Below are 22,831 nucleotides of genomic sequence, written 5' to 3'. Positions count from 1 at the left end.
CGGTGGCTGGGAGTGGCCACTGCACTCCAGTCTGGGCGACAGAGTGAGACTCCAACTCAAAAAAAAAAAAAAGAAAGCTGTGCATAAAAGCGGTGGTATATTTACTTGAGATAGGGACTTCAAGCCCAGCACAGGGAAAGGGCCAGGGACCCTGTGTCAGGGGCACATCTGGGTGGAGCGACCTCAGCTGTAGCTGCTAATTTCCCATGTGTTCTAAATAGACATGGTAGAACAGTGTGACAGTGAGAAAGAGGGTGCTAGGAAGCTAACTGCAGTCTTAGCTGTGTCCTTGCTCACAGGGGAACTCATGTAAGGCCTCAGTTTACAGTTTTCCCATCTGTACACTGGGGTCATAATGCAAGCTTTACCCCCAGAAAAACTGTGAAGGTAATTTTTGTGGACTCCACTACTCTTTTTGTATTTTCTTCTCTCCCTTACTTTCATCCCCCCCCCATGTCTTTTTCCATATCTTTGATTTGCTTATTCCAAATTTATTTCTCATTCTATTATCATGGAAGTATCTTTACTCAAAGACCATGAGCATTTTCCTGCTTTCAGGACAAATATGTGGGTCTCCTGAAAAAGGCAGTTGTCAGTGAGATGGGAAGTGCTGTAGATAAACCCTTCAAGGCCACAGGTTTGTCTAGGATTGGCCTTGAGCATCTCTCTGCTAAGACAGAAGGGCCCAGGGAAGGGGAAGGAAGGTTTTTCCTTGGAGTTGCTTATAGCCTAGTGAGAGGAGACAAATATGTACCCAGAGATGGCAGACACAAGTGAGGCTTTGGGTCCTAACTTTGACCCTGACTCAGCTGGCTGCATGACCCCGAGTCTCAGATTTTTCATCTCTGAAATGGGAGCAGATTGGGAGAACTGGCTCTGGAGCTCTCTGAAATTGTAAATGCCAGCTCCATGCACTGCAGGTGAGAGTTGCCCCTTCTTGACTTCTGGGGACAGAATGAGTCACATCCCTTCCCTCCCAGTCCCCCTCATGGTCAAGAACAAGCTCATCTCTTACTGCTTTGCTGTAATACCCAGGGCAACAGACAAGGGTTTTACCTGTGGGCTGAGCACGTTCTCTGGGAGGGTTCAGCCTAGTCAGAAAGATGCCTGCATGTCCTGGATGTGCTGGGGAAGAAACAAGGGGGCAGGGACTGCAGAGAAGGGAGCTGTGGGGTTGTCTAAGAGGAGTGAAGGAGGCTCTGCAGGGAGAAGCAAGTCTCAAGAGGTAGAATAGGGGCAAAAGAAAATAAGAAACAAATATAATGCCAGGCCAGAGGGGGTCATGCCTGCAGGTCGGACTTGTTACCTTGCTGCTTGAGACCCTCTGCTGACGTGCCTCAGACTTACCTACAGGCAGTGCCCTGTCTGAACCCTGGGCTCAGGCCTGGCTCTGCCCTCCCACACTTCTTTTGCTCACACAGTTCCATCCTTCCAGAACACCCTCTCAGCTCTACATCTGACCTCATCCTACCCTTCTTTGAGGCCCGGCACAAATGCCGCCTTGTGAAAACTTTCCCCAGTTACCCTGCCTGATCCTGTCTCCTTTCTGCCCATGTCCTGTGTCATTTCTTGTGGTTACCACCAATTTATTAATGAACCATCCTGGCTTGTGGCTTCTTTGGCACCCTTGTTTTACATTACTAGGTTAACCACTTGCAGGGTGTGTGAGTGGGTTGGTGGGTGGGCTGGTTAGTGGGGGGGGCAGGGTGGTGCAGTGGAAAGAGTGTGGTTTGGAGCCAGACAGATCTTGTTAAATCAGAGCTCTGACACTTGCATGTGAGCATATGACCTTGCCCCAATTATTTCACCTCTCAGAGGCTCCATTTCCTTCCCTCTAAAGTGCTGATTAGATAGGATCTATCCATAGCCCAGGACACTGCAAGATTTAAATGAGAGACTCTGTGTGGCCCTCTGTGAATGCTGTCTCTTTTATCATGTCAGTGCTGGTCCCTCCCTCACTGAGGAGAGACAACACCTGCCCTGCGCGTGCCCAGAACTGTATTTAATCTAGCGTAAAAGCACTGAGCACCTACTGCCAGCACTGAGCCCAGTCTCTGCACATAGTAGCCATTCAACAAACCTGTGCTTGCTTCATAAGACGTGACACCCACATATAATTTGCACCTGCATCTAATTTAAATGATGCTGAATGGTCATTTGATCTGCAATGACAGCAAACAATGGGACTCCACCCCCCCCACATACACACCTACTTGTTTGCATTTACTCCGAGACAGGGTATAGGATGTGGGCTCAAATAAAACTGTGGGGCAGCCCCTTGGGTCTCCTCCCACTGTGGGAGTGTTTCTGTCCTCTCAAAAGATTCTGCTTTCTCACTTGAAAAAAAAAACCTGTGGGCTGAAAAGTAAGAACCTGGCCCAGTGCAGTGGCTCATGCCTGTAATCCCAACACTTTGGGAGGCTGAGGTGGGAGGATTGCTTCGGGCCAGGAGTTTGAGACCAGCCTGTGTAACATAGTGAGATCTCTGGCTACAAAATATTTAAAAATGAGCAGGGTGTTGTGGTGTGACCCTCTAATCCTAGCTATTCGAGGGACTGAGGCAGGAGGATCGCTGGAGCCTAGGAGTTTGAAGTTACAGTGAGCTATAATTGCTCCACTGCACTCCAGCCTGGGATACAGAGTGAGACCCTGTCTCTTAAGAAAAAAGGTAAGGGCCTAATGCTGTCAGTGCTGCCTCCAGTGACACAAGGCTTGTCAACAGAGCTCTTAGAGCCTCTCTGTGGTCACTGAGGGCAGCGATCCTCTCTCTACCCTCAGGCAACAGTGGGCATCTTACAGCCAGAATCAACTTATGCTGTGGTTCATGAACAATCTAAGTACCATCTTCATGAAGGACCTGCTAATATGTCAGGAACTATGCTGTAAATATGCCATTTCTCATTCTTAAAACAACCTTGCAAGGATAGGTATTGCTATCTTCATTTTATAGATACTAAGACAACTGCTCAGAGAGGTTAAGTAACTTGCCCAAAGACACACAGGTTAATTAGTAAGTGGCTAAGTTTGGTCTGGAATTCAGGTCTTATGACTGCAAATCCCAAGGTTTTCTCAGCATTCTCAGTCTCTCGACATTCATTAGTTTTACTCATTCATTCCATAATTCAGTCAACAAACATTTCAATCAAGAGGAAAGAGGGAATGTTCTCATAGAATTGCAGACCCAAAAGGTTTTAGGGGTTGGGAGAGGTAAAATGCACCCCTAATTAGTCTATAAGAGAGGAAAGCCCCAAATGGATCCAGCTCTGCCTGGGTTTGTGGAGAGCCTGGATTACAGCAGGGTTGGGAAGATCTTGCCAATGAGGAATGCAGGGCGCAGTCTGGAAGAGATAGGCTCCCAATTGGGAGTCCTAACTCCTTCTTGGACCTTCCATCAGTCCTGGCTTTCCCTGTGTCCCCAGGGTCCACTGTAAGGCTGGCTCCCCCAGCCCAGCAGGGTGGCTCTTCCCCAGTGTCCTTCAGGCAAACTGACCAAGGTCTCCATAAAAGATGGCCACTACACAGATCCCTTCCTGTGCTGCAGGGCTGTGGACAGTCCTTGTTACCTTCCTCCAGGAGTTTTCAGATGGGTTTTATTTAAAGGGCTCTAATCAAGACCTGATTAAATGGGCTGTGTCTCAGCTAGTACCTACAAAAGCATGGACATCATTTGCTCAAGAATATCTGGATTCCTATCAGTCAACTCATGGGTAGTCAGTAGAGTTCTCCCGTGAGCTAAGTGTCTGATCCTCTGTAATGTCCCAGCCTGCATTACACCTGGTCTCCGACAGCTGGAAGAACTAGCCCCCTCCTGCTGCTTCCTGCACTGATCACAGAGGGGCAGCCTGGGGTTTGGGACATGGAGCACAGAAAATACTTTTGAAGATGACGTCAGTTTCTCCTTTATCTGGTTTCTGTGCCTTGACTCCCTTCACTCATTTATATGTGTCCCTGCTAATAAAATGCTTTGACTTGGATCTGTTACGACAGGAGATACACTGTTCTTCATCCTCTCTCTGGGATCCACTTTGAATCCAGACACTACAAAAAATTTTGATGGTCTCGTCTCAAGTTTTCTGGAAGACATGGCATGCTAGAAGGTGGGTACCTTAAGGACACAACCTGGATTCATACCCTTGACTCCTAACATGGTACTTGGAGGAACTTGGGCAGAATCTCCATGGCTGAGGCCTCTGAACATGCTGATTCTCAGTCAGGAGGAGAGACAGGGAATGAGGACCCTTCCCCGTCCCCATGGCAACCTGCTCTGAACTTCTGCTTATTCCCTCCAGATCACCCAACAGCAGTCCCTATGTCCCCTGGGTTGTCTAATCCTGTTGAATGGGGTGGCAGGAAGTGTTAGGGAGAGGGAAGCGTGTATCATTTCTGGCTCTTGAAAGAGCCAGGGGTGTCAAGTCTAGGTCAAGAAGGATGACGGAAGCAAAAGGGGGCTTGGCCTACGTGCTCATGGCAGATGAGGGTGAATGTTCTTGGAGCAAAATCCAGCTCCTTCCACAGCCTGCAAGGTCCTGCGTTATCTGCCCCTTCTCCTGCTGAGACCACATCTCATACTCTGTTCCCCAAATCCTTGACTCCAGCTACATTCTAGCTGTGCCTTGAATACACAACCTTGCTCCTTCCTAAGGACATTTGTATTTGCTCTTCTTTCTTCCTGGTATTCACTTCCCTGATCACCCTGTCCCCTCCCCCACATCCTGTCCCTCCCCATCACATTGCCCTGTTATAGTTTATTTGCATTATTATGTGAAATTATTGTTCTTTTCTGTTTGTTAGTTCATTTCCTATTTTTCCTATTTGAATATGTGCTCCCCAAGGGACTTTTGTCTGATTCACTCACTGCCCTATTCCCGGTGTCCAGAACAGCGCCTGGCACACAGTAGGTGCTCAAGAAGTATTTGTTGAGAGAATGCATGAAAGTTCTTAATCAATAGGCAACATCCCTTCTGGATTAAGTGTGGAAAGGGAAGGAGTGTGAATATTAAGACTGGTCATAACTATTGAGTGTCACCTGATCTCAAAGCATTCCTGCCTCCACAGACCTGGAGAGCATTAGAAGCTCCAGGAGGAGGGTAACTCTGAGCGGGGCTGTCAGGAGTAGCCTGGATCAGCCCATGGAAATATCCATTCTCACTCCTCTTCTGCTGAAAGAGGAGCAGGAGTGGGGAAGGATGGGCCTGGGGCCACCAAGTAGGGAATGGTGGGTGATCCTAAAGACAGCACTCAGGGACAAAACAAGACTCAGGGCTGGACCAGAGCCTTGTGAGTGCATTTCCAAAGGGCTGGGAGTGAGACTGAGTTCAGGTGCTGGAAGGAAGGCTGGCCATGGGTGGTGCTTCCTGAGGATGGGGTGACTGCAGCCATGGATGGCCCCAAAACCTATGCCTGGAGAAGACTAGGCACTTGAAGGGTGCATTTGGCTCCGTGCCACCAGCCTTTCTCCATTATTCCCACCCCTCCCCACTCTCTATTGCAAATTCCCAGGAACACCAGTTTAATGTGGAGAAGCACTGGGCATGATTAATGGGTCCTGACTCACTCACCCAGGGACATTCAGCTTTGCCCTGTTCTCTTTGTGGGAAAAAAAATCCCCAAAATGGTACCAAAGATCTGCCCCTTCCTGTTCTCAGCCTCCCACTCCAGCCCGGGCTCTTGGAAGTTTTCTCTGCATTAATTTCAGACTTTGTGTAAATATCAGACCTGGGTCTTTGGAAAGCAGTGTTCTTCAGCCCAAACTTTCCATTAGGCGCAAGCACCTTTCCTGGGGTTGGGCTCTCGGGCCAAGAACTGAGTTCCCTTTACTCGGCACTGACTGCCAACCTGGCAGGACAGAGAGATCTTTCCTCTCTGGGAAGGGGCTAGGGAACCCAGTATGATGCCTCAGTAGCCTCCCTGGGTGGAAATTGAGCCCGTGTTTAAAAATCAATCTCAGCAAAGGTTTCTAGAAGCCAAGGGTCCTGATGAAAGTGCCTATTTGCCTGAAAGGACCATCAGGTGTGGGTGTTACAGAGAGATTCCTGGGCAAAGTGAGGGCCAGGTTCCTGGGATGTGGCTGAAAGGAAACAAGGGGTGACCAGCCCAATCCCCTAAACTTTTGGGGCAGATGCTCCGGTTCTTGGAGTCTAGTCCTGAAATCTAGCCAAGGGTAAGAAAGGATATGGGTTAATTAGAGTCAGACCTCATTCTTTTGACCCTCATTGCATCCCCCGTTTCCAGGAGCTGGGCAAGACCTCATAGAAAATGTCCACTTAGCCCCTTTTGGATCATGATTTTCTTTGAGAGCTGATGGGAATTGTGGACTCCAGTTCTCAGGAAATGTTGCACACACTCATGGGATTTTGTGTATCATTTCAGGCTATTCACAGAGCAGTCTTTCTGTGCAGTGCAGGATTAACCTTGACCAAAGAAAGGTTTGGTTCTTGCTCCTGGCTGCCAGGAGGTAACCTCTAAGCCCTTGGAATGTTCTGCCTAATAAGAGTGACTTTGTTCATGTCGGAGTTTGGGGCTACGTTGGATAGTCTATGCTAACAGTGTGATGTATGGTGGAGACTTTGGGTCATGAGGCATCAACTTGACTTTTAGGGACTGGAGACTAAGTCAGCCATGTCTACATGGCCAATCCCCAATAAAAACCCTGGACATAAAGGCTTCCTTGGTTAGTGATAGCCTGCACATTTTTATGTATTTTTGCCAGAAGTGTTGTCCACACAACTCCTCCGAAAAGAGACAACCAGAAGCTCATGCCTCTCCTAGCCCCTGTCCTGTGTGCCCCTTCCCTTTGCCAATTTTGATCTGCATCCATTTGCTGCAATTAACAATAATTGTGAGTATGACAGATTTGTTGAGTTCTGAGTCCTTCTAGCAAATTATTGAACCAGAGGGTGGTTTGGGAACCTTCCCAAGTGGCATCTTCACTGCTCCATCAGGTCAGCATATCCTGTCCAGGATGGTTCAGTGTTGGCTGAGGGGGACAGTGGACAAGGCCTCTTCATCCCATGGGCAGCCTTCAGTGACACTGCTTTCTCTTCTCGGCACAGCATGCTTTCTGGGCTTCACATGACAGGCAGAATTGCCTTTCATCAAGAAAATCCCAAGCACTTCTTGGCTTTCCTCCCTCTCTCCTTTTTACCTCTATCAAACACCACGTGGAAGGCTCTGTAGTAGGTGCTGAAAAGGGACCTACAGATGGACCAGCTGTGAATCTACCCTCAGGAGCTCACTGTGTGGGACAGGGGCTGAGATGTGTGAATAAATCCTACAATACAAGGAGAGCCCCTCCCCATGAGAGGCAGAGAGAGGGGGCTCTAGGAGCTGAAAGGATGCAGAATGTGCATCACCCTGTTTGGGAGCCCCAGAAGAACTCTGAGGAAGAGGTAGCATGTGAACAGAAGCTCGATGGAGAGGTGCACTATGGACATTTAGAGACAGGGAAAGGGCATTCTAGAAGGAAGGGATTGTCACACACAGGCGTGGAGGAAGGAGCAGGTCCAGGTGGTGCAGGATCAAATTCTGCAGAGGATGAGGAGGTTCTCAGGGCTTCAGGGAATGACTGAGTTGTGTTGGGAGGAAATGGCAGCCACCAGGTATCTTTGCTGGCTGGTACGTTTCCTGTGAAGTCTCCCCTGATACCCCCATCATGACTGAGTTTGCTCTTCTTGAACACAGCAGGAGCACTCGCTGATTGTAGTGTGGATCTGTGTGTGAACAGACTGTGCTCACCAGGCATGCGCTGGGTCTTGCTCATCTTGGGTCCTCCCTCATCCATGAGCATCTATTATAACTACTTCCTCTAAAAATGACCATGTGTTGAGGCTCAAGTCCATGCCTCGCATGGTGCCCAGCAGCATTTTGGACATACACATCCTGTCATTCAATGCTCACAATAGTCCTGGGAGAGGCACACTGTGACTAGTACTATTTTAGAACCAGGGGGACAGAATTTCAGAGAGGGTAGAGAACCTACCTCAAATCCCACAGCTAGGGAGGGGTAGAGCCAGAATTCAAACCCAGATTGATCTGACTACAAAAGCTGTGCTCTTAATCAATTACTTGCTTCCCTTGTACATGCCAGGGATGATGTTAGGTGCTAAAGATGGCATCCCTTGGAGGTTTGGTCTAGTCACCAAAGGGCCTTTGACAATCTATGCCCCCAGCTTTATTTAAAGCATGGATTCAATGAACAGGCATTTATTGAGTCCCTGCTACAGAATAGGTTCTTCTCATGGAGTGGGCTCAGTTTCAAAGTTTGACTCAAAGGACCAGGGACCCTCAGGGCTGTAGAATAATGTCTCAAACTCCAGAAGAGGCAGAGATTTGCTTGCTGAGCCCCTCACACTCCCCTCTGATACCTGATCTGTCCCAGAGTAGTTGATGAAGAGCTGCAGACATTAACATGATGTTACTCCCCGCCTGGCTTCCTCCCTTTCCAGCTGTCCCTGGCATGTCCCCAGTTCTCTGCCAGCCCTTCCTGGCTGTGTAACTATCCCCTATGAGGCTGTCAGGATTATAGTACCTACTAGCCTCCCAACAGGATGCCAGAGCAGCTGCCTTCACGAAAGCGCCTTCCAGGGACTCATGCTATCTGCTGCCTCCCAGGTCTTTCTAGCCAGTGTTTCTTCAATGCCATTGTCCTCACAAGAAGGCTAGCTTTCTTTACTTAAAAAGAAAAATTGATTCTCTTTTCTCCTAATTGTGGTAAAATACACATAACATAAAATTTACCATCTTAATCGCTTTTAAGTGTACAGTTCAGTGACATTAAGTACATTGTTGTGTACACACTGTTGTGCAACCATCACCACCATCTCTCATCAGAATTATTTTCACCTTGCAAAACTGAAACTCTGTACCCATTAACAATGACTCCCCATTTCTCCCTCATCCCAGTCCCTGGCAACCACCATTCTACTTTCTGGCTCTATCAATCTGACAATAGCCCTATCCAACACAGTATCTAGATATCTTTGTGTGTTAACTCAACTGGATAGGTTCCATTTTTTTTTTCTGGAGTGTTTTTCATATCCAAGGAAGACTTCACATGCACAGGGTCCTCCCAGGTTTCACATTGCCTTCAGCAGCCTGGGAGGCCTTCACATACTCACAGAGGAGACATATCTTCACGGAATTGGGCTCTAAAGCCACACACAGGGCAGAAACCAGGGATAATTCAAATTTCCCTTGAAAATCTGGTAGGTAGCATACTGGAGACCTTCATGCTATTTCAATGAGCCTAACACAATAATCTCCCTTCCATTGCTGAATCAAACTACTGTTTCTTTATCTGAGCAGCAAATGAATCAGTTGGCTTGTTAGAAGGGCCATGATGTATGAGAAATACACATCATCAAACACCAGACACATGCTTGTTGTCTCAATATGCACTATGAAAGGAGCAAGGGAACTGAAGCCACCTCTGGGAACAGCAAATCTGGATCTTGTCTCTGGCTCACTGGGGACACTTACCCATCAGAGGGAGCACCTGCAGAATTTCTCACTAAAGAGTTGTCTCTCTCAATGACATGCCATGGCACTTTTGTTGCGCTCAAAACCACTTGAACTTGATGGGAACAGCTGTGCGATTTTCCCTGTTGGAAAGATTCACCCACAGTTGCACTATAAACTGCAGTGCTGGGGTGGGGACCTGGGGATCTCAGCATCAGAATGATGGGTAGATTTCATGGCAGACATGTTTCTTTCCCACCTAGACTATGGGCTTCTTGAGAGCAGGGAAAACATCTCCTCCTTCTTTTCTATCCCCTACTGTGCGTGGCAGAGAGTTTGGCACATAAAATATTCAGGTATGGAAAACTGTCTACTGATTTGGAAACATGTTCATGCTATATCGTTAAGTACAAAAAGCAAGTTGCAAAATAATACACAGAATGCAATTGCACTCTATCTTTCTGTATATCTATCCATGGCAAAAAGATCAGAATGACAGACAGACATTAAATTCTGGTTGTATTTGGGTTGTAAGTTTATAGTAGGTTTTTATTTTTTCCGTCTTGAGCATTTATATTTCCTAAAGTTTCTATGGTGTCTTTTATTATTTTTTAAAAAGAAAAATGTTTCTAAAAATAAAGTGAAATTTTTGTCCTTAAAAAAAAATCTACATTCAAGGCAATCACAGGAGAAAATAAACTCCAGCCCTGGCAGGCGATTGGGAGAACTGGTGTTTGAGTGTCAAAGCCAAAGGACTCCCCAGTGACCAAGGTGGCAGCCAGTTGGGGTGGAGAGGAAGGAGTGTCTCAGTAGGGGGGCAAGCAAGTACTCAGTGTGCTAAAACTCTTGAGACTCTGCTGGGAGACCAAATTTTCTTCCATCACAGTGTTCAACAGATTCTGAACCCAAGGTCTTTCCAGCTCATGGTCTCTGTCTGTTGAAGGTGGCCTTGACTCAGAGACAAAGGAAGCCTAGTGAAGTTCTTGGGCATGGCAACTAAAATAAATAGAGCTTGACATACATATCCTGACCCATGAGTGTCATTCTGGGTGACAGGCCTCTGCTTCTTTTTCTTATGCTAGATGCCAGGGTCAAGACTGAGAAATATGCCTTCTCTCTCGGCATAGTACATGGAATAGCCAGGCAACCATGAACTTTGGAATCAGATAGTCATGAGTTCAAGTCCTGGTCCGCTACTCACCATGCCTCAATTTTATCATCCATAAAATAAGAATAATTAGACCTACTTCCTAGACCTTTCTGCTGCTTCAGTATAAAGTGTTTGCACACAGGAGTTCAGCTCAGATCATACAAGGGTGTTCATATGATTTTCACTTAACTTGCCCAGTCTCTGGTTTGCATAAAAGTACTGACAGATGGGAGAGTACATCTTTTGTTTGATCTGTCTCCCCTGATGGGACTTCCTTAAATCTCTTGGAAGAACTACAGGTCTGAAACATAGTAGTAAGTTAATAAAGGGTGTTATATGTTGACTCGAGTTCCTTCCACCAAAAAAAGAAAAAAAAGAAAAAAGAAAATACACATGTTAAAGGCCTAATTCCCCTCAGTGCCTATGAATGTGACCTCATTTGGAAATCCAGTCTTTGTAGACGTAATCAAGTTAAGATGAGGTCTTTAGGATGGGCTCTTAATCCAGTACGGCTGGTGTCCTTATTAAAGGGGAAGATATCCATGTGAAGACATGGAGACACGGGGGGATCACCTAGTGACAACAGAGGCAGAGCTTTGAGTGACACAACTGCAAGCCAAAAACGGATGGTGACCACCAGAGGCTAGGAAGAGGCAAGGATGGTTTCTCCTACAGGTTTCCGAGGGAGTTTGGCATTGCCAATACCTCGATTTTGAACTTTTAGCCTCCAGAACTGTGAAACAATATATTTCTGTTGTTTTAAGCTGCTCAGTTTGAGGCATTTTGTTATACAGCCCTCAGAAATGAATATAAAGAGTAACTTTTTATTATAATACTACTGCTCAATGAAAAACTTCTTAATAAAGGTGATTCCCTGATCTCACTTGGTAGTCAACCTCAGGATCATTTAGATTTCTTTGGAAAACAATTTCCTATGTCTAATTTAAACCTCTCCTTCTGTCTTTCTTTTCTCAATGAAGACAGAAGGCTTCCTGTCTTGGGATTGTGTTTGATGTATCTTTCTCATCTGCCCTTCTACTTTGAATCCAATCTTTGTGATTTTCTTGGTTTGGTTTTCTGACCCCCAGTCTACCACCAGGCCTCCCCACCTCCCTTCCATTCCCACTGAGACACAGTGTGGGCTGTTTCTAACAGAACCAGGAGACCCACATTCCAGCTCCTGCTTTTTATTAAAGAAAAACTCAGAAGTAAAAGTTTCCTTGAGATTTCTGTCTGGACTCTGCATCTTACCCTCTGGGATTCACAGAGGACAAGAAAGATCAAAGTTTCAGCGAGAAGCAGAACTGAGTCTGTTCAGTTGTCTTAACTTGCTCAGAACTGTTCTTCTGGTACATGTGGAATTCTCCATTCCCCCGTCCCAGGAGAGGAGGACAAGGGACAGAGTGGGGGATCAGTGAAGCCAGGGTAGCTCCCAGCCCCGCTGGGCCTGGGTGCCTCCTGATGGCATGGTCACACTGGCCAGCAGTTAGAACACCTATAGAGAAATCTATCCTTTGTGCTGCAATAGCTGTAGTGCAGTCCCAGAGAATGGTTGACGGAGTAGGGTGCAATCACTTGCAAAGGCTGTGCACTGCACAACTCCAGGGGCTGCAACGGAATGGTGCCCCCTAGAGTTATGCAACTTGGAAACCCTGGGTACAACAGGGCCTGTTGCAGCTGCCAAGCCTATCAGGAGTTAATCTTGGATTTTGTTATCTGCCCTGCCCCCCAACTAGCTTCCAGGTGTCAGACAACTGTGGCTCTTCTTGCATTCCAGAGGTCCCTTTCTGCTCCAAGAGGTAGACTCTCTTAAGTGCATACGTGGGCAAACTTCAGTTTGGGCAAGAGGAGGCAGTCACAGCTAAGACACAATCATCCAACAAAGTGTTAGGTTCAGAGACAGAACTTGAGGCCCCAAAGGTGGAAGAACTAAAAAATAGAAGTGTATACCTAAAAGCAGTGCTCCTCCATGATGTCTGAGCCAGCATGGACTACCAAGGGGAGCTGGGGAGCTGAGGGGTTGGCACATTTGGGCCACAGGTGGTTCCTGCTGGTGGCAGAACATGAGGTGGTGGCACTCTGTGCAGAGCCCCTGAGCCATGGCCAGGGTGAGGACGTACTCTTTTCTGAGCCTCCATTTTCTGTTTATGACAAAAGCAGAGTGCAATACCTCAGTGGCTTTCAAAAGACAGAAAACTGGAGGTGCTCAGATGGAATTTGGCAGGGGACCCCCATATCACTGGCTATGCTCCTCTTGATCCAGTTTTCTGGCTCCTGTGAGGTGTCATAGACCACCCCACCCAGACTGTCTGAAGCATGGTTTGTAAAGCACTCAACTGAAGTTATTTGTCTGACCAACTAACTTTTCCTGAGCACCTATTGTGTACCAAGCCTTTTGTGCATGCTGGAGACACTGAGTGATCTAGACAGATGGAATTTCTGTCCCATGCAGCTTCTTGTTCTTGGTGGGGTGGGGGAAGGGGAGACAACCACCAAGGAAACCAACCAACCAGCAACTTGTAGAGAGTGATAAGCTACGAAGAAAATGCAACAAAGGGTGGCCAGGGAGCCAGAGTGTTTGTTTTCTTATATTGGGTGAGAAAAAAAAAGTTTCCTGGAGGAGGTGACATTTTGACAAGGAAAAACAAACAAACAAACAAACAAAACAGCTATGCCAAATCTTGTGGGAAAAGCATCCAGGCAAGAAGACAAAGACCCTGAGAGGGGAAGGAAGTGGCTGGGGGTGGGAGAGGAGTGAGTGATGGGGGAGGTGGGGTCACTAGCCAGCTCATGGGATCACAGGCCCGTGAACCGAGGAAGGGGATTGGGCTTGATTCGAAGTGTGACAGGTCTTCTGACAGCCTTCTGCAATCCCTGGAGGACTGAGAAGGGATATGCAAATGACCTTGATCGATTTCTACATGCATCTAAGGGCTAGTCATTCCACACAGTACTTGTGGTGACTAAGGAGTGGGTGGGATTCCCATTTTCCAGCCACTGAAGTTGTCGGAGGCTTCTCTGGTGTATGAGTCTTGCTGACTCGGCTCTGGGTAATCCCGGGAGCTCCTGAGTCACTGATATGGCAGGTGGAGCACCCAGAGAAGACAGCGGATAGGAGGCCCAGGTGGGGCTCCAGGAGACTCTAACCCAGTGCTAGGCCCTTCCTTGGCTAACAAAGCCACCCTCACATCTGAGCCAGCCTGAAACAGCACTTCTGCCCCTCAAGAGTGAGTGTGAAGGCAGTCTAAGCAATCAGGACCCCCACACCAAGGGACCTTCTCGGCCAAAACATTAACAAAACAAGTCACAGCAGAAGCCAACATAGGTTATGGTAGAAGACCAGTATGAATCCCAGAAGGAGATTGCTTTGGGGGAATGGGTGGCCCGGGGAGAGATGAAGAAGCCCCCTGGCTGGGCCATGTAGGCCTGGGGTGGGGGTGATGCCCATGTAGGGTGCTGTAAGGATGGGAGACAGAGACTCACATGCAGACGGGGTGGCTCTTGGCTCAGCTTCAGGGGCTGTTCACCCCCTGAAAGTGCTATTCTGAGTCTTCCAGGAGACTGGCACTCCATAGAGTTGCCCAACAAGCAAGTGGAAATTTCAGGGTTAGGCCCTGGGCTTACACAGGGGATAGGGGCCTGCCAGATTTGGATAGGGAACATGTCAGGGCTAGGAATTGGCTGAGATCCCACCTCATCCTCCAGTAAACCACTTTGAAGGTTCTACTTCTCTCTCCATGTTTTTTTTTTTATTCGAGAAAATAAAGGATGGGGGATTAAAATGAACATCCAGCACAGCCAACTTTTAAAGGTAGTAGGTGTGAAGTGAGAAAGGGGAGGTTGGATCCAGCCCACCTGGGAGGGGGTGGTGGTGGGGGGGGGTGAAGAGGGTTTACTGGGCCCGTGACTGCATTGAGATTTAGGATTTAGGCCCCACTTGGTGAGGCCTCCCCCTTCTCTGGGTTGCCCCTTGGCTCACTTCTGCTGCAGGATCAGCCTGGCCAACTGCCTAGATCAGCGTCTCTACAGGCTCAAGTCCCTCAATCTGCTATAGGAAGAAAGAGCTCCCTGGTCAAATTTAATTTGAGAAATGATGGAGATTTCCAAAGTTCATCAGTGTATTGAGAAGCAGGGAAAGGACCATTTAATTTTGTTTAGTTCTGAATTTCCTGGGAGATGAGACCCTTTTTACATGCCTATTGCTGATGTTGGAAGGCATGTTCTGTAGACCCAGCTCGAGGAGCCTTCGGAAGCAGGGCCCCTATCTCAGGCAGGGAAGAGGAGTTGGGGAAGCAGGCCTTAGGCCTTGACCTTCATACTTCCATGAAGGACGGACTGGGGGCAGAGGCTGTAGTTCTGCCTTTGGAGAGGGGAGGGCAAGAGAGCCAAGAGGTAAGACTAGAGAGAAGGGCTTAGAACCCTGTATATCTGGAGGAACTGTCAGGCTTTAAACTAGGGATTCACAAACCAGTCTACATGGGAGTCACCCGGGGCGATTTTGAAAGACACAGATTCCCTGACACCATTCCCCCATCCCACTGAAGCCAAATGTCTTGGGGCACATTAGGGCTTAGGCATCCATATTTTTCAAAAGTTCCTCAGATGCTTCTAGTTCTAGGGACTGAAGGCTCCCTCCAATGAGAGCTTCCAGGCTGCCTTTTCAGTGTTTTATAAAGCTGAAAAACAGTTACTATATCCCTGAGTCATCCTAAAATCCAGGTGCTCCCCTGAGCCATCTGGATATGCAGATCAAAGTGAGAGGGGTTATTTGAGGGTCAGGGAGGGGTACCTGGTGGGGAAGGAAAGGAGTGGGAGAGCAGATCAGGCCAAGGCCCAGACTTTGCTGGGAAAAGTCCCCCTCCACAGGCCTGGAGGTGGCAGCGGGTACAGGGAAGCCAGGCTGTCAGAAGTAGATAGGAGGTTGGGTTCCCCCTTGTCTTGAACGTTTCTCTTATGAAGGAGTTTCTTCTGCAAAGTGGCCCTGGAACCAGCAAGGACACAGAGGGACAGAGCCAGATGATGTCCCAAGGGTGGACAGTGGAGGACTCCAGGGCCAAATCTGTCCACAGCTGGGTTCTGACTGGATGGCACAGGGTTGCTGTGTCCTGATGCCTCCTTTTACTGGTCTGAAGGTGACCTGTGGTGTGGAGGGAGGAGCTTCAGAAGCAGGGGCTGAAGCCGGTGGCTGTGCCGAGAGCGGTCTGTGTCCACCCTCAACCAACTGTCCTCCCCTCCTGGGGACCCAACCATCCCCTCTGTTGAATAAAGGGAGTGGTATGGTGCCCTCTCTGTTCTAATGTTTTATGACTATAAAACAGAGGTTCAGGGAAGCTTGATGACTTACCGAAATCCACCCCTTCGCTAGTGGCTTTCAGTTAAGGTCTTAATTTATTGTGACTTCGGCTCCATTTTACTGAAGGAAAATAGAGGTATTCAATGGTGTGCCTGCCTGGAGATAAGTCTCTGTGTTCCTGATCCTGGTTTTGTCCTCTTTTCAGTAGCTGGACTTCCTCCTCAGCTCGGTGAGCCACCCTTCCATCTTCCACTCCACATGGGGATCCTGCTTTGAGTGGTCACAGTACAACTGTTGTGTCTGCACTGCCCTCTAGAGGACCCTTCCAGTGCTGTCACCTGACCTAGCACTTAATGGAACCAGAGGTCCCTGCATCTTCAGGCTTACAAGTGATGGAAGAGTGGTGAAGGGAAGGACTGCCCATCTGGGTATCAAGAACGGAAAGGAACTCGTAGTATGATGGTCCATTCATTGATTCATTCATTAAACTAGTCTGACATGTGTGCCTGTCCCCGGGTTAGGTACGGTGAACACCAGACACAAAAGGTCCCTGCATTGGCTTCAAGACAACCCCACAAGGCTCCTTTGTGGACAGAATTTTCTCACCAGATCTTGGCCTATGATAGACAGGCCTTGGTATCTCCATTTTATAGATAAGGAACCTGAGTTCAGACAGGTGAAGCAATTTCCCCTTGGCCATGCAGTCACTCAGTGTCCAGTCCATGTGACTCCAAGCCTAGTGCCCCTCCCACTGCACACATTGGAGGACAGCACACTGGAGCAAACCCTCCCCCTTTCTCACTCCTTGCTGGGAGTTGTGTGCAGGGGGAGACGCTGACACTGCTCATTATCCCTCCCCCAAGCAGAAGGATTACTATGGCAACCCCACCCCAAACAGCAACCTTCTTTGGCTCCGTGATCAAGTGTCTGAACCTGCTGATGCTGTAATTTTCCATAGCAGGACTTTTAAAAGCCTCAAAGATACTAATAGCAGTGGCCATTTTATTGTAGATCTACTTTGTGCCAGGCCCTTTATTTGGTTTATCTTGAGTTCTCACAATCATCCCACAAGTTCACTTAACAGACTCAGAAACAGAGGTTCAGAGAGGGAAACTGACTTGCCCAAGGGTACACAGCTAGGATTTCATCCTAGACCTGGGCCTCCAAAGCCCAAATTCTTTCTGCATTGCCTCTGCCTTTTTTTTTTTCCTTTTCCTGTGTTGTCTACCCTGGCCTGCCTGCTAAACCTTCCCTCTTGCCCTCCTATCCTCAGTCTTCTTCTTCTTGTTGAGTGCGGTCTGGCCCAGTAACTGAATAAAGGCCTGGAGCAGGTTTCTCAGCCTCAGCACCACTGACATCTTGGGCCAGGCCACTCTCTATTGTGTGTGTGTGTGTGTGTGTGTGTGTGTGTGTGTGTGTGTGTGTGTGTGTGTAGGCTTTTCTGCTTGCTGCAAGATGTTTAGCAGCATCCCTGGCTTCTATTCATAGATGCCAGTAGCATCCCACTCTCCTGTGATGATAACAAAACATCTCCAAACATGGACAGTCATTCCCGGGGTGAGGAGGGAGGCAAAAGTTGAGAACCACTGCTTTAGAGAAATGAAGAGTCAGGGTCAAGTTGATTATAGCCTGTCTTTCACATTAGACTTTGAACAGACTGAGGGCAGAAACAGTGAGTTGACTTATTCACTGCTTTGTATCCGTGCTTAGCACAGTGCTTGGCACGCAGCAAGTCCTGCTGAAAGAATAATTAATATTAGCCGGGTTCGGTGGCTCAGCCTGTAATCCCGTGCCTTTGTGAGGCTGAGGTGAGTGGATTGCCTGAGCCCGCGGGTTCGAGACCTGCCTGAGCAGCGAGATCTTATCTCTACAATAAATAAAAAAAAATCAGCCGGGCGTGGTAGTGCATGCCTGTAATTCCGGCTACTTGGAAGGCTGAGGTGGAAGGATTGCCGGAGCCCAGCAGATCGAGGCTGCGGTGGCCGGGAGTGGCCACTGCGCTCCAGTCTGGGCGACAGAGTGAGACTCCAATTCAAAAAAAAAAAAAGAATAATGAATAAGTGAATGAATGAATGAATGAAGCTCTTGTGAATGTGGCATGTTCTGGGAAGAGGGCCTGAAGGTCTGGATTCCTTCCAGATCCTTACCAACCTGCTCTGGGTGGTCTGGGGTATGGTCACTCCTCTCCCTTGGCCTGGGTGCCTTTTGTAATTTCTTAAATGAAGGCCATCATAGGCCTCAAAGACCCAGGGCATCTGTGGTCTGGGGACTTTCAGAGACCAGGGGGCTGAGTAGGGGCTGTCCCCAAGGCCAGGCACTGTCGACTTGCCAAATCCTGTGTTTCTCCTTCTTACTCTGACCCCTAACCCCTCAGATAGCGACCCTACAAGGGAAAGGTGACTCCTTTTTTGAGTGTATGTCTTAAAAAGAAAAACATGTAACCTCAAAGGTAACCAAATATCCAAATCGTGATGCCCAGCATCACACACCCCAAATCCACCTATTCATGAGTTTAACAAAAAGCTTCTTTAGGATACACTGTAAGGCCATTGAGGGAGAGAAGTTGCCTCTCACACTGCCGGCCAGCCCGCAGGGCCCACCCTCCCAGAGTGCGCGAACAACACACACACACACACACACACACACACACACACACACACACACACACACACTCATACACTCGGCCGCTTACAAGAAGGCTCTGAGTTTTTAAAAGTAAACTCCACCATTTCCGTTCTTGCCCTGGATTCAACTTTTGAAAAAAGAAACCGTTTTACCGTTTTCCCTACAAATTCCCCTTCTCTCTGGCCCTCCTCTTGCCTGTACTACGGCTCCCCTCCTCCGGTTCTTCCCTTGCCTGCTGCCCCCACCTTGCAGGCTCCATCTCCAACCATGCCCAGGGGTCCAGACCTCCTTGCAGGGATGGCATGGCTGTCCTGTTGGGCCTGGGGGAAAGGGAGCGGCCACCCAAGGGAGACACCACAGACACAGGCTCCTTTGGGCCATGGAACAGGGTTTCCTTACGTTAGGAGGGCAACAGTGAAAGCTCCCATCAGGGCCCAGAGCATGGACCCAGTGACAGCAGGAGAAGAAGGCTCTTGTTTCTGAGATATACTCCTTCAACAGACCCCTTTCCCAGGCCTGTCCCCTCCCTTGCTTCACTTGTAAGCAGGCCTGTTCTCCATGCCTTGCTTCTTCTCTGACTCTGGGTCCTCTTCCTTGAACATGTCTCCCCTGCTGCCTTCACCCCTAGCTTCCATCCTAGCTGCCTTGACTCCCCAGCACTTAACCATCCAGTCCAGGCGTTGGTGCAGCAGCAGCAAGGATACCCCAGCACCTGCTACCAGGAGCCACGAGGCAGGAATATCTCAGAAACAGAAACATCACTGGCACCAAAGTCTTACAAACTTTTTTGGCCACAATCCGCAAGTCTAAAAAAAGCAAATATCAAAATTGTATATATTTGCATGCATGCATTTATATTATAAACACACATACCCTCATAGAAGGTATATAACAAAATATATAACAGAAATAAAAACTTCCAGGAACAATACTGACTCTTACTACCTGGGAGGCACTACGAGATTATCCATTCTCTCCTATTTCATGAATACCTCCACTAAATTGATTTCACAACCTGCATGAGTAGAGACAGACAAAAAATGGAACTGCAAGCAGGGGCACGTGGGCTTCCCTGGCTCAGCTGAGGTCCTCTTAAGTGCCCAACAAGAAGGACCTTGAGAGGGACCCAGTACTACAAGGCTTCATTAAAAACAATTAGGCCAGAGTGGAGTGGCTCACGCCTGTAATTCCAGCACTTTGGGAGACTGAGGTGGAAGGATAGCTTGAACCCAAGAGTTGGAGACCCACCTAGGCAACATAGCGAGACCTCTACAAAAAATTAGCCAGGCTGGTGGCATGCACTTGTAGTCCCAGATACTAGAAGGCTGAGGTGGAAGAATTGCTTGAGCTCAGGAGTTTGAGACTGTAGTGAGCCATGACTGTGCCACTGCACTCCTGCCTGGGCGACAGAGACCCAACTAAAAAAAAAAAAATTCACATCAAAAGTTGGGACACACAACCTCTCACTAAGACAGAATATTTGGAATTGGTACTATCCTGAACTTAGCGTTTGTGACCCCAAGGGGACCTAGGAACGGTTAAAGAAGAGGAATTAAGGTTTGTGGTGACTGCTGAGAGCTGGACAAGGCTTCTGAAACATTATGTCTTTTAATCCTCAAAAACCCTCTACTGGAGGATTTTCTCCCCATTTTAGAGAAGAGGAAACTGGAGACTTGGTAATCTCATCACAGTCATGAAACCAGTAAGCAGTTGAGCTGGGATTTGAGTTGGGGTCTGCCTGCATGCCAGGCTGCCCACCCACCTGGCTCTTCCCCAAGAAGAGGTGACCTCTTTCAGTGCCCCCTCTCTGTCTGGTGAGTTGGCATGAAAGGAGGGGCGGTGTGTCACTTTGGCACACAGGGGTTGGGGGCTGCTGGGGATAGGTGTGTGTGTGTGTGTGTGTGTGTGTGTGTGTGTGTGTGTGTGTGTGTGTGTGATGGGGAGCAGGGGTAGAAGGCATGCCTGGGTGTGAGGAGGGCTTTCAAACATGAAATAAAGAATTCTACTGGGCGTGGTGGCTCATACCTGTAATCCCAGCACTTTGGGAGGCTGAGGTGGGAGGATTGCTTGAGCCCAGGAGTTGGAGACCAGCTTGGGCATCATAGTGAGACCCTGTCTCTACAAAAAACCAGCCAACTAAACAAAAAAAGAATCCCTATTTAAGTACAATTTTCACTGAAAATTCTAGGGTAAGAATTAGTGTTAGAATTAATCATAATCATAGTAACAATACCAAACGGTTTTTGAGGACTTGCCCAGGGGGAGGCACTGTGCTAAGCCCCTTGCTGGGTCATCTTGCAGCTACTGCTCACCGAGCACCCGCTGTGGGGCGGTGCTGAGCACAGAGCCTGGCGCCTAGGTGGCGCTGGGTGGACATGGCACTGGAGAATGAATGAATGTACTAGGCGCGGGCTAGAAACTGCACACTTATATCTAAATTAAACACAGCTCAATGCAACTGAGGACTCCCAGCATCTCTCTAAGAAATAGTTTCTTCCTTTGGACAATTCCTGCACCTAAAACTTTTAAAACTGGGGGGATCCACTGTTCTGCAAACTTTTTCTTTCAGGTTAGACTTCCCGCCAAAGCTCCACCCCCCCATAAGCCTTGGGGTTTTTTTCCCTAGTGTCCTTCCAGTCCTGGGCAGTCTGATCCTCAGTGACGGAAAAGCCAACACTCCTGTATCTATCTTCACAGTGCCTCCAAAACCACCTTGCCCAGGGCACATGGGCCAACCTGATTGTTCTTGTCCATGGCCACCGGGAAGGTAAGGAAGAGAGATGAGGATTAGAACTCTGACTTCCAGACTCTCACATCAGGATGAAGGACTGACTGCGGCCTCAGGAAACCCAGGCTCTAGCTCTGCGAGGGCCCCTAAGTCACCGTGTGACCTTTAGAAAGTCATGGCGCCTTCTGGATTCATTCATCCTCATCTTGAGGTGAGATGGGTGTGTTTTCGAAGTCTAGAGTTCCCCCAAACGATCAGACACCCACCCACTGCAGCACCCAGGACCTGAAGCACACTGCTAACCCAATCCAGCTTTGTGTCTTTCTCCTTTGCCTCCTGGGAGCTGCCCCCACAGAACTGGGATGTACACATCAGTCAAAATGCAGGAACCCGAGCTTCCTAATGGTGAAACTCTCAGAGAATCCCATCAGAATCCTGCTCACCAAAGGAGGAAGGATAATGATGGAAAAGTTTGGGTTGGATCCTGCCTCCCAACCGGAGACAAGTCCCTACCCCCACAGTGTGCTCCGCCTAGAATGTGGGTTCCTTTGACATATTGACAGCCTCCAGCCCCACCCCGGGCTGGAAAGGGTTCCTGCTCCTCCAGTATTGGCCCTGTTTGCAGAGGAGCCAAGAGATGGAAAAAACTGCCCGCGGTCATGCGTCCTCATCTCCCCTCCTTCTTCTTCCTTGAGCAATGGCCCTTCTCGGTGGACTTGGGCATGTCCAGCGCTCAGCTGTCATCTCCCTTGCCCGGAGTTCAGTGACCCTGTCCCAGGCTCTGCCAGTCTCCTCCGGGCTTCCCCCCACCTCTCCAGGGGCTCTGTGGCCGCTGGAGTAAGCCAAGCGGCCAAAGAGTGAGACCCACGCGTTAACCCAGCCTCAGCGTAGGCACCTGCTGTGTGACTGACACACTGTCCACAGGATTCCACTTATTCCTCCAGCCACCCCGCCAAGGAGGCCTCCTGCCTCTCGGCTGACCGAAGACAGGCCAAGGCTCAGGAAGACGAAGCACCTCCTCCAGTTCAAAAGCAGCACAGCGGGGATTTGACCCCGCGTTTCCTTGACTCTGCAGAGCCGCTACTCTGTCAACTGTGGGTCCTCCCTGACCCAGGACTTGAAATCACACGGGTGTTTGGAGTCAAGTCTCCCTGGTCCTTAATCCTGGGGCACCAGGAGACAAGTGCCCCTTCTCACGTGTTCCTATGCCCCGTGCACTCTGAATCTGCAACCGCCAGAAAGTTTGCTCAACTCCACCTCGGGCGCAGCCGGTGGATGCCGGGAGCCCCCAGCACACACCGCTCCAGGGGAGACCGAGGCAGCCCAGCCACGCTCCGGCTCGCAGGGCGCCCCGGGAGAGCCTCTCTCCGGAGGCACGGAGCCGGTTACCTTGAAGAGTTGGACTCCCTTCTTCAAGAACTTCGGTCCCACACGCCCGGCGAGGCAGCCGGGGGCTCCTGGGCCCGGGAGGCCCGGGTCTCGCTGCGCAGCGGGGGCGACGCTCTGCGCGGGCGCGGCGCACCCCTCCTCCTGCCGGCGTCCTGTCCGCAGGTCCCCTCGGGCGGTGGCCGCAGCGGCC

The 22,831-nt window shown here is 49.1% G+C and overlaps 1 protein-coding gene across 1 annotated transcript in view; it reads right to left on the bottom strand.

The window, feature by feature from the left end:
- ACAN (aggrecan) overlaps nt 1–22,830 on the bottom strand; it is a 72,515-nt gene extending 49,685 nt beyond the window's left edge. The window contains exon 1 of the mRNA XM_008070609.2: nt 22,642–22,830. The gene's annotated coding sequence lies outside the window, so the exon portion shown is untranslated. The remainder of the gene's footprint in view (nt 1–22,641) is intronic.
- Nucleotide 22,831: the final 1 nt, after the last annotated feature.

Source organism: Carlito syrichta, unplaced genomic scaffold, assembly GCF_000164805.1.
Source record: "Carlito syrichta isolate Samal-C Ts95f unplaced genomic scaffold, Tarsius_syrichta-2.0.1 Scaffold313872, whole genome shotgun sequence".
Lineage (NCBI taxonomy): Eukaryota > Metazoa > Chordata > Mammalia > Primates > Tarsiidae > Carlito > Carlito syrichta.
The sequence above is the reverse complement of the archived record's forward strand: the minus strand, read 5'-3'. Positions and strand labels throughout refer to the sequence as shown.